Here is an 8,238-nt window from a genome sequence, read left to right as displayed (position 1 = left end):
TTATTCTATTTTCCAGGGGATTAGAAAGAATGCAACGAGTAAAACAGAATTTGGCTTCTTATAGGCACTCAGAGAGTGTTTAATCTAAATCTAAAACCACAGCAGATTGCACGTGTAGTTTAGCTTGAGCAACGCACACAGTGGACACACTCTGGGGGTCTTCTGGTTAGGGTTGGCAATGTTAATGCAGCATAAATAGTACTCAAACACTAAAGGGATGTCAGAGAAGTTGAGGACTTTTAAAAACCAAAAGAATTTCTATGACTTTTGAACGTAATTAAAACAATAAAATTCTCCAAGTATGGATTTTAAAGTTCTGTAGAAAATTCTATAGAGTAAATTGCAGAGAGGAGGCAAATCTAACAGTTCCCTTACCAAAGGAACTTTGATCTCCTGCACTGAAATGAGCTGCTGGTGAACAAAAGAAATTAAAACAAATCTCTTTTGAAAGAACATAAGCCTAACAATTATTAATAATGTAAAATAACAATAATAGTAATAATAATAATATGAACTATAATTTCAAGACACCAAGATTTTAAGAAGATACCAAGTGCTTTGCAAGCCTTCAAACCAATGTTATCCTAGTACAAGCTGCCTTTGAAACTCATGCCTTATGAGTGAGGAATGAATGCAGGGATTCAGTTCCACAGGAAATAGCAGGTAGGTGAGTGGATGGATGTGACTGAACACTTCCTAACTTCTGTGTCATCTGTGAAGAAACAGAAGAGAAAAGTCCAGTTCCAGGTGGAGGATGTAGGGTAGATAAAAGGCAGCCCATTATTTAAAGCTGAACAGGTGATATTTATCACACCTAATTCTACCTGAGCAGGGTATTAACATTGTTCATAGACAGATCATGCAAAATTTCTTTGTCAATAGTACATTAAAACCAGACATTTCTTTTTGCAAAACTCCAATATGGCACTACCTTTAGTTATCTAATATACACTGAGTTTTGTCACAGCTCGTTCACCATCCTGATCAAACACAAGACTTAACTAATGTATAATAAAATGATTAAGATGAAGGAAGCAAATGAATGCTGTTGACTTCCTTCATCCCAAAATTGGACCCATGAACTTAATGCTTTTCCCCATCAAACTGTACCATGTTGAAAGTCAAAGTGAGATGCTATCAGTACCCACATGGCTTCTAAGTGCTTTGATAAGGCTTTATCAATGCCATTTATTTTCCTTAGAATGAAGCCATTACTTTAGCAATGCAGAAAGCCCCATTTCATTCCTGTATCATACACACACAAAGGGAAATAAAACTTGGCTCCTCTTCTTCCAGAATTTGCAAACATGACATTGTCAAACCAGAGGAGGCAGCTACCCTCCTTCAGGAGTTGCAACTCTTCTGTGCTAAGGCAGGTCATGTGACATCTCCCACTTATTTATGTTTTTCCCTAATGAAAGGATGCCTCTTTCTGCTGCAATAGATAGTTTAGATTTTTTAATATTGTTAGTGTTGAGATATAAACACTTTGGTACATATTGGAGAGTAATAAATTGTGTTGAACATTGATAAACTAACGCAATTACCAGCAAGGTCAGAGAGTCAGCTAATTTAGAAATATCAGTCCTAGGATTTTGAGTTGTCCCCTGGAGAGCTGCAGCACTTTATTACAGCAGGAGGGTGAGGAGAAAATGGTACATTAGGATTGATCTTTTGATCTAATTGTGGGAACTCTGCCACTCCTCGTTTGACCAAAAATGCTTACCAAGCAAGAGAAAACATAGCACAACTAATTGAGGACTATCCCTTATACACCAGACTAAGTAACAGAATTCTGGGAAATAAGGGACAAATCCTGCCATATTAATGGCGTGAGCTTGTTGTCACTGATGTGCATATTTGCGTATCTTTTTTACAATGTCTTTTAAAGCATAATCCCAAATCAAATTCAACAGTTTCAACCAGTTTAAGGAAAAAAATTCATTTTCACATTCATCACCTGCACTGGTAAAATTATAACAAAATTTGAATGAATATTTGGTGCCCCTCTTTCAATAGGGACTTAAAATCAGCTGTAGAGGTACTTAGTTTTCAAAAGATTTTCAGTCCCAGGAAATGTTTGATTAGCCTTATCTATTCATCAATATTTCTTGTTTTGCTTATCAATAACACAAAGAATGTAACACTGCCTAACATATCTAAGGATAATTTATTCTAGAATATCTAAATTCATTCTAGAACTGTAAGTCTAATTTCCTGTTTTCATTAATATTGTTACTCTTAACATGATTTGGTTTAGCTCACCCACCCAGGATCTATCAGGTCCTGGGCCTTTAGGAATAGGGCAATTTGACTTATTGTGTTAAAGTCAAACTGAAGTCCTGATTTGAGGGCCTAAATAGAGTTCAATTGAAATAAGATTCCTGTTTCGCTGCCAGGCACATCACAGTCACCATCAAATTGTATTATTTGGGAAAGCTATTTCAAATATAGTCCTTCTTAATAATATAATCCCATTTGACAGATGAGTTCCTCACGAAGCACTAAGACTGAAAAATGATTAAAGGATTTACATGCAGCACCTTAAAAAAGGCATGGAAATGACAGCATTTCGGAAGTTCACATTCTCAAACAGGGCAATAACCAAAGTATCTTAAATGTTACCCTAATATTTGCAAGCAAGCATGTAAATGAGTTTCAACTAGTGAATTCTAATAATATAATAAGGTTGAATTATATCTGAAAACTTTCCCCTTGGGTATTATATTTCCCAAACAGAAACCCTTTAATATGCGACTTTTTGTTCAAATGGTTATCAGACAACCAGGAAATACAAGTAAAAGTAGTGACATTGTTTACTGCAATTCCAATTTCAGATGGAATCAAGTTTTCCAAAGGGTAAGGTAATTCACAAAAGGAAAAAGTTCTTAAGAAGCTGAGCAGCGGGGAAAGGCTTCACTGTTAAGTGCTCATGGATGATACTTTCAGTTCTTTGCCAAGGTTCACTTCAGTGCCTGCAATTTTCGAGACTCTCAAACATACCTTGCAAAATCCAGACCCTTTCCAGCTTCGTTAAGTTTTCCTTCTATACCCTCAGTCGCTGTGAATTTAACTCTATTATTGAGTACTTAAAGCCCACTGAAGAATGTTAATATTTTAAAAACAGGGTCTTGAGAATACAGCTAGAATGTTTACAATTCTGTTCTGTGGCAGCAGATTGTACTAATGTACGTAGCAAATAACCAATGTCAAATTGATGCAGGCGGCCCAGCTGTCTGCCCTTTGTCTGTAGGCTTAATTCCCAGAAAGGGACTGGGGTAATCCCTTTGTGATACAATCAGCTCTAGGGGTTTAGCAACTTATATTACATTATTGAAAGGATGAGGAGCTGATGATGGGCTGCTAATATGAAGATTGCGTTAGGCAGAATATTAGCCCAAACACCACTGGGCTGCTGAGCCACTTCCTTGCTGGGACATAATACACAGTATTTGTTTTTGTTCTTGTTTTTCAAAACTAAGTTGAAACTCTCTTTGGACAAGTCTTATGTAGCTTAGCTGGGAAGGGAGCTCAGATTTAGACTCTGTAAAGATGAATTATCTTCCAAAAAGAAGACAATTTGCACAGTAATTGATAACAGAGAAAAAATTTGGAGTAGAGAGTACTTTTACATAGTGTATTACATATTACATATATTACATGTATCATACATACACATATATATCCTATACACATAATATAATAACAATGCAATATTGTTGTGTAAAGTAGCCACACAAACCAATAGATTTGCCATAAATTATATCATGATTTAAAATACTCATATATTGAAAAAAATTTCCACCAAGTTACAGTTTTATTTGTCCACTGTGCCTCAATAAAGCTAGAATAAAATAAAATACTGGCTGCCTTTAATTTCATAAATTTGAAACAAATTTCACTTCTTTCGAAACAAGCATCCTGAGGTAATGTGTCTTTCCTCTAACAACCCTCTCATCAGCAAAGGCATGTATGCCTTGATTTTCCACAGGAAGCTATGGCATGTTCTTTGAGTTAGTTTAGCAGTGCTGTGTGTGCCCTTTGATCTTCCAAAGAGTAGGCACTTCAGAATTTCCGGAGGCAATCTCTTTCCAAACAGGCCAATACTACTTTTCTGCAAAATGGAATTCCCTGAAATAAATTAGTTGGCTTTAAAATTCATTTAGGATGTATTTTTCACTTAAAAAATTACTTTAAATTGGTTTTTGAAAAACTTCATGAGTTTATAATATGATGATTATCAATGTATTCATCCATTCGGAAATAACCTCCTGGTGAACTGCTCACAGTGAAAATAACCCAGAGACAGATTCAGTCACTTCTGGGAGTGAGGTAATATTTACTTTGCGAATTTGTTCTAGAGAAAATAAGGAGAGAAAAGAAGTGGACAGGACCTCTGGCCCCAGAATCTCTGCCTAATGGCCCATTCAGCACTGCTAATGGGTAGAAATCCAAAGTGGGTTTATTTTGCTGTCCCAAGTCTTTGCATTTGTTATTTTCTTCTTCCTTGAAGATGAGGCATTGTCCTTTTGTGGCAAAATCATAGTTAATTCAGAAGGTGGTCATTGTGTTTTCTATCTTCTTCTCTATAAGAATTAACCAGAAGGGGCGGCGCCTGGGTGGCTCAGTCGGCTCAGGTCATGATCCTAGAGTCCTGGGATGCAGCCCTGCATTGGGCTCCCTGTTCAGCATGGAGTCTGCTTCTCCCTCTCTCTGCCCCTCCCCCCTGCTCGTGTTCTCTCTCGCTCTCTCACTCTTTCTCTCTCTCAAATAAATAAATTAAATCTTAAAAAAAGAAGAAGAAGAATTAACCAGAGGTTTGGGTAAAAAAAAAAAAAAAAACCATGATGTCTTCCAATCCATCTTAAAGGGAAAATGTCATAAACTTCTCAAAAGTCAGAAAGACTTCCAGCTTCCTTAGGAGGTAAAAAGGGGAGAAGTTTCCTCCCATTCTAACAACAAGAGAAGCCATATAACCTACAAAATCATAACTTTCCTTAACTCCATCAGGGAGCAGAAGTTGCAAAGTAAACAGTCTAAAATCTAAAGAAAGACAGGTGTCTCCAAGGAGAGATGGGACCCTAGTCCTGGCTCACTTGCAGCAGACCGTGGGAAGAAGATCGGCCGCCATGTGAGTGGAAGAAAAAGAGGAGAGAATGGGGCAGAATAAATGTTTGAAGAGATATGAGCTCAGAATTTTCAAAAAATAATTAAACACATGAAATTACAGATCATAGAATCTCCCAGAAACAAGAAGAATACTTACAAAAACAAATAAACCAACCAACAAAAAAACTCCCATAGGTATGTCCTATTAACACTGCTGAAAAGAGAAAGAGAAAATCTTGAAATCAGCCAGAGAAAGAAGACAAGTTATATACCAAAGAACACAGGAAGGAATTCCACCACACTTCTCATGGGAAATTATGCAATCCAAAAGAAAATAGAGTGACGTCTTTAAAAAGCTAAAAGAAAATAATGCAAATACTTTATTTCATTATGAAAACTGGCAAAGTTTTTCAAGTTATTTATAACATATGGCTTTTCAAACAACATCATTTCTGGGACTGGTTTGTATTACATCTTTATACCCAAGAATTAATAGATTGAAATCTTCCACATTAAAAAAAATTATGTGAAGAGTACATTATGACCCTTGGACTAATTTAAAACAATGCAGACCACTTCGATCATTGTTTGATGCCTCAAATCAGACAGGAGAACTGGCTGGGTTTCTCATCACTCCACTCACAGCTATAGGGGTCAGTGCTACTGAATACAAGTTATCAGTGCATTGGTCTTAGTGATTAACAGTCCAGATTTTGGAGTCAAAAAGATGTGGATTTAAACTCTGGCCCCTCCACTTCATAGCTCTGTGAGTTTGAGTAGAATGTTAAACTCTGACTCTTTAAAGGAGGATTAACAAAACCAACCCTATGTGGTGGTTTTAAGGATTAAATGAGGTGTATGTAAAGTGCTGAATGACAATAAGCTCTCAATAAATGGTAGTTCTAATAACTAATATGCTGTTATTTTAAGACATGACCACTAATTAATGTAGACTTGATTCAGGATACCAAAAACATTTAAAGTGTATTTTAGATGCTGATTTTCCAGTAGCCACACTTTGTTAATTTTTCCCACAGGAGTTAGTCTTTGGTAGGAATTGTGGTGCAAAGCTAGAGTGATTTTTTATTGCACTGTAACTGAAATCAGGGAGGCTGCCTGAGTTTCATAAGGTCTCAAGTACAAGTGGCTTGGTGGGTACTACCATGTGGATCAATTACTACCATATGGATCATTTGTCACCAATATCCAAAATAATATTCAATGTTTGTTAAGTGTTTTGAATCCTTTCATATAAAACCATACAGATTGCAAGTGTTATGATTTAATAAAACAATCCTAAAGATAATGATAAATTTCATCAAAAAAGCCAATATTTATAATTTATATTTATAATTCTATTGTTAAATTGTTTTGTTGCCATGCACAGGCAATATTAATGTAATTCTAATATTATACTATAATACTTACTTTTAAATTAATAAATTATAGGGATCTGTAGAATGTATAGGGAAAATACAAATATTTTAGAGTCCCTTGTATTTTTTCTGTGAGTATAAAATATCAGTATGATATTATATATGTTTGTATTTTTTCCCTGATTATACTTTCATAAGTATAATTTACAGAAATCAAGTTTCTTCAGTATCTTGTAAATGCCATATAAATAACTATGACATTATTTTCTGTTTTTCTCTGCTTTATAGTCATTCAACAAACATCCAAGAACATTGACCATCCACTCTGTGCAAGACATTGTTCTCAGTGTCAAATAAAACTAGCAGCACATTGCTTTTTTTCTAGCAGCACATTACTAAAATGGTCTACATAGAGGCTACTTTTTGAACTGCACTAAGAGAATCTAGACCAAATGTTATCACACTAAATAAGAACTTCATTTAATAGAGAGTTAAAAAGAAAAGTCATTTCCAAGCTAATTTGTTTGCTCTTATTCACTTCTTTAATGAAGCAGATGCTCTCCTTTATGAGCAAAATGGTGATTTGCAGCAAATGATAACTCAAATGACTAAATAATAAAGGAGATGGGCTATGTTGTGCATTATCTTACACTGAAGTGCTGATATAAGATGATTTGCTAGAGGTCATGTTTTACAGATTCTAAGGGCTTGAGAATAATATGTTCTATGATTTCACTGTGATACTACATTTCTGACTACTAAACTGAATGGTGGGGTGCCTCTGAGATGGCTCAGTTGGTTAAGCATCTGCCTTCAGCTCAGGGAGAGGTCCCAGGGTTCTGGCATTGAGACCTGCATTGGGCTACCTTGCTCAGCAGGGAGTCTATTTCTCCCTCTCCCCTCTGCCCCCTCCCCACCTCCATTCGGGCTCGCACGCACTCTCTCTCAAATAAATAAATAAAACCTGAATTGTGTCCGTAATACAAAGGAATGTGAAAACTCATTTACTGAAATTACAAAGTCATTTTTTAAAAGAAAAAAAATGCATGTATACTTCATTAGGTCACAGTCTATCTGCTTTTCTTGAGGTTGTAATTACAAATCATTGACTTTAGTTGTCATTGAGCCCAAACCCTTTATTTTGTAAAGTTGTTGAACAATAGAGAGGCTGTGACCCTTATGGCACTATGGTCAGACAGACATTTACTGAGACCCACAGAATCAAAATCTTCAGGGCCAGGGCCTCAGCATCTGCATTTGTACAGCTTTACTGTTGATCATGATCATCAAGGAGAGATGAAAACTATGAGTCTGACAGGAAACGCTGTACCCACATGAGTTTGCATTCAGACAGACCTGAGTTCCATACCCATCCATCACTTACTGTTGTGTGACCTTGGCAAGTTCTTTGTCTCTCAAAATCTTTCCATACAAAATACACACAGACCTCAAGGGTTATGATTTAATAAAACAATCCCAAAGATAATGACAAATTTCATCAAAAAAGTCATGGGGTATTTTTTCATATATAAAATGAGAACAAATACCATACCTACTGTATGGTATTTATGTAGGGATTAAAAGAGACAGGTATGTCAAATGTATTGCACAGTGCTTGGTATGTGACAAATGTTTATAAATGATAGCTTTTGACTGCTTAAACATTTTTCACCTTTGCTGAGCTGTTATTTCTTCTACTCCTCTTAATCATGAGAGTGTCTCCTCTCCTGGTATCCAGGACAGCATTTTTTCC

This window comes from Callorhinus ursinus, unplaced genomic scaffold, assembly GCF_003265705.2.
Source record: "Callorhinus ursinus isolate GAN/ISIS: 27379988/994484 unplaced genomic scaffold, GSC_fseal_2.0 scaffold7, whole genome shotgun sequence".
In the NCBI taxonomy this organism is placed as follows: Eukaryota; Metazoa; Chordata; class Mammalia; order Carnivora; family Otariidae; genus Callorhinus; species Callorhinus ursinus.
This window is presented reverse-complemented; position numbering follows the sequence as displayed.